The sequence below is a fragment of the Haplochromis burtoni genome, unplaced genomic scaffold, assembly GCF_018398535.1.
Source record: "Haplochromis burtoni strain Fernald_Lab_line unplaced genomic scaffold, NCSU_Asbu1 Contig_150, whole genome shotgun sequence".
Lineage (NCBI taxonomy): Eukaryota > Metazoa > Chordata > Actinopteri > Cichliformes > Cichlidae > Haplochromis > Haplochromis burtoni.
Genome location: NW_024582511.1, coordinates 845,584 through 854,146, shown reverse-complemented (window position 1 = coordinate 854,146; position 8,563 = coordinate 845,584).

Genomic DNA, 8,563 nt, shown 5'->3' with positions numbered 1-8,563 from the left:
CTTTACACCGATACTCTTCATAATTTTTATGGATAGAATTTTTACATGCAGTCGAGGGATGAAAGGGAGTCGAGCTCAGTGGTCTCAGGGTGGCATCTCTGCTTTTTTGCTGATTATGTGGTCCTGCTTGCTTCAACAAGTGGTGATCTCCAGCCTAAACTGGGGCAGTTTGTACATGAGTGGGGAAAGAGGGGAGTGAGAATCTAACAGATGGACTGGTGCAGTGTCTGCAGTAATGTGGATGCTGTACTGGTCTGCTGTAGTGAAGTCAAAGCTCTCGACTTTCCTGGTCGATCTATGTTCCTACCCTCACCTATAGCCAGGAGCCATAGGGAGTGGCTGAAAGATTAACCCTCTGGGGTCCAGGGTATAATTGGCTGTTTTTGACTACTTTTGATTTTACCTCTATATTTCACCTTTAAAAACTGTTTATCTTGCCTTGTTTGGTATCATTATTTTTAGCACCACCTAAAATTTGAGTTATTTTTTCATTTTGACATACTATATTAGCACAGTTGATCTAAATTCTGACAATTTTTTTAAAATCAGAGTAGAAAACAGTTATATTTTTTACTGTAAAACCCACAAACATGTTTAACAAATCATTTTCATAACTTGAAATGCAAATAGAAATTGTACATTTCTAAAAATTATGCACAAGTTCTGGAAACAACAAAGTTATATGGTACTATTTACCTAAAAATGCAGAACAGCGTCGCTCCAACTTAGTGTCACAGTCAGTAGCTTGTTTGACCATTGTCTTTTTCAACATCACAGTGATGTGCCTGTACAGCGCCGTCCAACACCTGAACTGGAATTATGATTACAGATGTGATAGAGCAGGGACACATTCAGCAGCTGATCACTGATTTTGATGACTTGCCTGACTTACACTGTACGATATGGTTTGATGAAACTAAGACAGTGTGACCTTCTTTTCTGTTTCTGGCTAAGAATGTAAATAAATGATGGACTATCTGTTCTGCCACAAAGGCGGGATAGACAGATCCTCTGTAGCACAATCTGTGTTTACTTCAGGACTGGATGCCTTCATGATAGAGGAAATAATAAAACACAAGCTGCTAGTTTCTTTATTAAAATGTAATAAAGAAACTAGCAGGAGAGCCCATGAAGGCTCCAATATCTTTGACCAAATCTGGATGTGAAAAAGCATCCTGAGCTCACTCAGAAACAGCGCTTTAACTCTCGAGCGGAGAAAATGTCTCTGTGGAAGGAGGACGGACATTTGTAATAAAGTGATTCCGTATCAAAGAGGAATCCGCCCAGTCGACCACTTATTGGTTTCAGATTACCGGGCTCAGTATCAGAGGGTTTGTGGATGATTGATGATGTCTTTCTTTAATCAGAGAGGTGATTCATCAGGGCTTCATTTTTCAGGATTTCAGGTGTTTGTGACACAAAACTCCAATTCATTTCTAATCACGGGGAAATTAGTGTTGCTCCTCTCTCTGTTTCTAAGCTTTTGATCACATCTTTGATTAGGTTCAGATGGTAAAAAACACACTTTAATCTTTCAGGACCCCCCCACGTAACAGAAAGAGAAAGAGTCTTTAATCACATCTTTATAGTAAGCTCACATGTTCATTATTCTCCCTAATTACTGCCAAACCCCTTAATCGAAGAAAAAACATGCATTATAAAGTATTTTGAAGAAAAACCCTTTTTTTTCTCAATTTACAGAGAATCAATTACCGGGTTTTGGTCCTCCGTTCATCCTCTGTCAGAAACACGCCGTTAGATCTTCTCCCTTTAAGATACTTGTTTTAATCAGACTTCCTTCTAAATGGCTGCCCTTTGCAGTGTTGGGGAGTAACGGAATACATGTGCCGCCGTTACGTATTTAAAATACAAAATATGAGTAACTGTATTCCGTTACAGTTACAGTTTAAAAAGGTGGTATTTAGAATACAGTTACTTTGTTCAAATAAATGGATTACACAGCGGTACTTTCCTGTTTCATATTGTCGCGGGTCAGGACTGTTTGTGTTTTGTTTGTTCTGTTATTCTGTTGTTCCAGGTGGCAGCGTTACGGTTGCCATGGTTACAAGGTGACGCTCTCTCTCTCTGCGTGTTTCCTGGGTGAGAGAGCGCCTTTTCGTTGTTGTTGTTGTTGTGCTAAGCTAATAGGCAGAATGCTACAGGTATATCTCTAAAGAATGTAGCCTCATGGGCAGCGTAGTCCGTGCTGCAGGGAGAATGGACTGCCATACCCGTTATGTGTCTGTGAGCGCGAGGAGGGAGAAAAAGGAGAGTGGAAAAGTACGAGTTATCGTGGAGCAAAAACGGGAGCTGGAAGCATGTAAATATAATAATAACCACTGCAGCCAAGAAGAGTGCCTGACGAGCCCAGTTGTAAGTAAGCTATTAAAACTCGACTGTACACTGTGTTCGTGTTTTCCTCCGAAACAATAAGTTCTGTTGGAGCAGCCTTTCAACGCCTCTCTTTGTCTCTCGCAAGCAAAGTTGACCCAGACAACAAAGTAAAGCTAGTTTTTGGCTACGAGCCCGACACGGAACCCACCGTATTAGTCAGAGGTCCCTTTGCTATGGGTTTGGAGCTGCAGACCTTCAGTAACAGTAATAAATCACAGCAATAGTACATTCACGTACTTGTAAAAAGCATGATAATATATTAAGTAATCCAAAGTATTCAGAATACATTACTCTCATTGAGTAACGTAACGGAATACGTTACAGAATACATTTTGGGACATGTATTCTGTAATGGAATACATTTTAAAAGTAACTTCCCCAACACTGGCCCTTTGCAAACAAAAGGCTTGGACAACAGGGCTGTGGCGCACACATACTTTTTGTCACATCTTACTGCAGGCATCTAAATTTAAAAGCAGATAAAACTGTTTGAAACTGAGCATTTAGAGCAGCTAATAGAATTTATATAACTTAACATTTAATGTTATTTATTATAAAGTGTGTTTCACAAACAAATAGACCTAGTGTCAAATCTTTATATGAAACACTGAGTTACAGGAAAAACGTTTGCACTGTTGTAAAGGTGCTGAGTGTTTTCGTGAATTGTGTTGCTTGCTGGTCTTTTGTACATTGTGGGCTTTGTGTGTCCTGCTTGTAAGGAACTGGTCCGTGTGCTGGTTCCTTTGTAGTGTGTCTGATGATAACAAAAAACATTTGTCAGACTGTGATTCTGTTTGACAACACAACAACTGCTGGTGACCGCTATCTAAACCAGTCACTGATGACCTGACGGTTGGTAACAAGTTAACAATAAACATAACAAATTCATTCATTTTTTTACTGAAATGTTTCTTTTCTTGTGATTAATATGCAACATTTAATTTGGCATTCAGGACTGAAAATGAACAGCCACAGATGCTCCAAGAGAGACTGATTTCACAGTCAGTCACGTATTTATATTCTACATATGAACCATTAAACGGATGTAAAAAAGGCATCAGTCTGGGCTCCATTTTTGTTCATATTTAACACTGCAGCTGTGACCCTGACAGTCATTTATTCACACTGATATTCATATTGGAGGAAGGCTTCAGCTGCACAGAAAATTGCATTACAGTCAGCCGATTTATCATAAAAACAACAACGCACTCGAGCACACAGCGTGTGAGAGTACAGATCAGGAATGTGTTAGTACACAGTAAAGCTCTGAACAGTCGGCTAAAAGTAACTTCGTCTGCTCAGCGTTCACATATTCGTTCACCCGTCCACATGACCTGTGAGTTGTACTCATTTCTTACTTTTTTAACTGAGCTGTGTTCTGCATGTGGAACACGTCAAATACACACACACTCTGTGTAAACAGGGACCAGTGCAGAAAAGCAAACACAGAAGTATCGACCCCGGCTTGTGAATTTGCATTAGCGTACACACTTACGGATGCAGCTTCTCTCTAACTGTTCCCTGCAGTCTAATTCAAACTGAGGGCTGCTGTAAATTTACAGAGCGAACCAGTGATATTAACTAAATTAAACACTAAATTTGAGCGAAGCTTTTCCTTCTCTCTGCCCTGCTTTTCGTCTGAAAATAGGTTAGTCTTCAGTCAGGAGGAGGAGGATTTAATGCTAAGTGGACTTAGCTGCTGTAAAACTGTCGTCAGAATGGATACCTCAATTCTCTTGGCTTACGGTAGTTTTTGCAGTGTAGGATGGCGAGTGCTGTAAATTCTAAATTGAAACGGACAGACATTAGCTAGGCAGGGTTTGGGGAGGGGATTCCTCGTCGGTTGAAGCAGGTGTGGTTACCAGGAATTTGCTGGGTTTAGTTAGCGGTCAGCGGCAGAGTTCCAGCTTACAGAAGAGATCCGTTCTGATGAAGACGTATAGGAAATACAGAGCACACCTTTCCACAGCAGACTGAATCAGCTCGAGAAAGAGACATTTAAAAGTTGGTCAGGCCATCACAGATGATGGAGTCCTCTCCCGCTGTAAAGTGGCATGAATGCGCACGAGACGGCTTTTGTCAAGACGGGAATGTTAAAAAAGTAAATAGAGAGAAAGCACACACACACACACACACACACACACACACACACACACACACACACACACACACACACACACACACACACACAGTGAATAAAGAAAAACTAAACTAGCAGCTCTGCACAAATAAATGCAACAATGTATATTAAAAATAAAAAAATAAATTAAAAATACATTCTGTGACAACAAATAGAGAGAGAAAGGGCAACCAACACTGTTGCCCTTATAATGGAGTGCCAACCTCAGGAACAGACCACTTAGGAGAACCCACACATCAAACAACAGCTTTATTGTTTCAAATAAAGACATACCAGTGTATATATAGTATATTGGTTTCTTTTTATTGCCTCCAGAATTTAATTTTAAATCCTTCGCCTTACTTACAAAGTCCTGAATGATCAGGCCCCATCACATCTTAAAGAGATCTTCCTGTTAAAAACAAGTTTTTTCCTGTGGTTCCTAAAGTTTCTAAAACCTTCAGGCCCCTCTCCGGTGGAGCCAGCTCCCTGTTTAGGTTTAGCATACAGAAACCCTCTGTGGGTTTAAGATTAGACTCCTTATAGTTAGGGCCTGATCAGGTGACCATGAACCTGATCCATCACTTAGTCATGCTGGTATAGTCTCAGGCTGCTGGAGGACAGGCTATAATGCATTGAACACTTGTGCTCAGTTCCCCTCCTGTCATTGGCTTACTATTTCACGTCATTAGCTTTAATCTTCTCTCTCCTGTAGCATGTATTAGGTGGTCTCTCTCTGTTCTCTCTTCTCCTTCCAAAAAAACAGAGTTTGTGTTTCCACATAAGGGACTGTCTGATGAGCGGGGTCTCTCCATATTGTGAGATTTCTGCCTACTTGTAAAGCACCTTGAGGTGTCAAATTCACCTTATAATATCAAGTGTGTTGATATGAATGTGTGAGAGGGGGCCATGATCAATAAAAGAAAACTGAAATATTGGAGATATTCAACATGCTTTTTCAGTTTCATTCTCTGCTGCCATATCTGATTGAAATGTACTATTAATGTATTCTTTACTTTTTGAACTCAAAAGCCACTTAAATAATATCAATATTACCATCACTGGGCTTTGAGCCACACTTTAAGAATCTAGGCTTTAAACTGATAATATGCAGAATGAGTAGCATCTTTCTAATTTTTATTTTTTTCCATTTTTGTCATTTTACTCTCATCTAAATATCGACAGCTGTACTGTGAGTGGTCACTTCTGAAAATGTTTTCCTGTAGGGAATCCAATGTACTCACACATCCTTAAAATATCTAAGCATCATTAAGCTGTGCCGTGCTCACAGTGTACCACACGAACACGAGAGCAAAGGCGACTCCACGCTGTGACGTCTAGAACTGAGAGACAAAGTTGGTTCTCATGATAAAAAACAAGGATGAAAGGATTTTTTTAGATCTGACCCAGTGGACCATGTCAGAAGCTCATTCAGAAATGACCCGACTATAACAAAGGCTTCAACATGACAACCTGTGCTGGATCACTTTGAGAGGACCCGGTCTCATTTACGGCATATTCAAATGTCTCGTCCGTATCTCAGTCAGGCCAAGAAGCTTCGTCTTACCCTTTAAATCTCGTCTCATGAATCAGCTTATCTGTTTTGTTCTTTCCCAGATTTCCTATGTATGTCCTTTCATTTCACGCAGGCCTCGCCTTTGCATGAAATCCTTCCTAATTTCACATGTTGCTATCCACACACTCTCACAGGACTGGTCTGACAGAGTAGTCAGAAAAAGGAGTGCTGATAGAAATGTATGAACGACACTTTTAAGTGCATTTGTTCCAAATATCACCGGTGTGCATGAAGAAATGAACTACTGTAAATGCTGCAACAAACACACAGTTGTGTGTATTTGGACTGATTTTACATACCATCGTGTTGATAAATGTTGGTGATATGGAAACACTTCTCGGACATTTGTATGTGAACAAGTGAACTTTCATTGTATTGCTACTCGGTGTGTCACTGTGCGCATTAATCTGCTGCTATACCAGCTTCTCTGGTTTCAGGCTTTCCGCAATACTTTTCATCTACACTACAGGGATTTGCTCCGATTCGGCCTCAGGGGCATTAAACCCTATTAACTTCACTGCTTCTGTTGGCCGGTACATATCAAAGCAATGGCTTTGATATGTGTGACAACTGTCTCATATGAGTTGGTCCAATGTCAGCTCAACAAAATTTAAGATTTCCCAAAGTGAAAATATAAAAATAAAGCTGCTGGAGAGTGAAAGCACACAATACTAAATGGTCAAGGGGTGACAACATACTTTTGGGAATTAATTCAAAGCCAAGAACCGCTATGAGACTCAGATTTTACATTTACTGGAACTATGTACTGAAATATCTGTGTCATGAGACAAATGGTGGGTTACAAAATAGCTGCATGTAAACTTTACCTTGCTTAGAAAGGTCACACACCAGTGCATTAAATCCAGATGATAACTCCAAGAGCTGAAAGTTGGGCCAACTACACTTCCTGTAGTGGGCGCTTGATTCTTGCTCTCAACGTGAGTCAGTCCCCATAGACTTCGACGTTAAAAGGCCCAACTTTACAGCAGAAATAAACAAGTTCTTCTTTTTGTTTGTTTTAGCTAGTTACCCTTCTACACCGCAAAAATCTCCAATGTTAAATTAACACTAGAGAGTGTCTATATGGGTCCACTCCTCTGAGTGTTAAATACAACACTGTTGAGTGTTAAATTAACACTTTTGACAGTGTTATTGTTTAAAAGTAACCTAGTCAGTTTTGAAGATTAACAATGGCTAACACTGAGCAGTGCTGATTTTCTAACACTGAATAATTTCTAACATTTTGAGTTATTTTCCAGTGTTAGAAAATCAGCACTGCTCAGTGTTAGCCATTGTTAATCTTCAAAACTGACTAGGTTACTTTTAAACAATAACACTGTCAAAAGTGTTAATTTAACACTCAACAGTGTTGTATTTAACACTCAGAGGTGTGGACCCATATAGACACTCTCTAGTGTTAATTTAACACTGGAGATTTTGCTGTGTATTAGTAAATCTATGTTTTATATTGTTCATTCCTAAAGTTGGGGCATGGTCACGTTGATAGTTGTGGCGAGACTGTGAAGCTGCTGTAGCAATCCTTGCAGCATTTTTCTCATCTCAGAAATCTCATTGGATGCTTGGATGTGCAGACTTTCAAAAAAGTCTCTGTGTTCATTTTGGTAAGTAGAGTTTGAATAGTTTTATAATTTTTTAAAATTATGGTAACTTATGGATCCAAAAATGAATCCCAGATGAGCTCGAGCTGTCTTCTAATAACTTATTGAGATCTGTGAATCAATCCTAAACCTACAGGCTAGTAGAAAGCCCTTAAGTAAAATTACCTCTAAGTCTTACATCAGACGTGAAAAATCAGACGCCTAATTTTTTTCAACATGTCTATGCGGCATTTCTAACTAAGCTGTCATCAACAAACTGGATATAACGTTTAGTGATGTTTTACTGTGATCAGCTCATTTAACTTCACTGTACTAATGAGTGAGTACTTTAGTCCAGCAGAGAAAACATTATCAGCCAGGTGCTTTCAGATACGCTGATGGGAAGGAACAAAAAAAGAAAAACAATCTCGCTGATCCATTTGAAATCGGTTGACTTGATTTGTAAAGTGATAAAAAAAGACCCACAGTGATAAAATGTGATGACAAACTGAGAGAAGAAAATTACAAATTTGCGCAGAACAGATATGAAAAATTGCCATGCCTCGGACTAAAATGAAAGCAAGGAAACTTCAAAACTCTGATGACAAGCGACAGCCGTGCTCAGCCTGATAAGGAAGCTAAATGACAAGAGAACGCAGCATGGTGGAAGCGTGGAAGAGACGACAACACGCAGGAAATGACAAAGCAAAGGCATAAATGAAAATAGCCTTGATGCAGAAAAACGAAATCAGTGTGGTGAAAGACGCGACTGATCAGCAGGACAATAGACACAGAGAACAGAAGAAAGAAGCGAGTCTCTTACTCTGACCAAAGCATTGTTCTACTGTATGCACCGCAGTCTTTTATCTATATAGC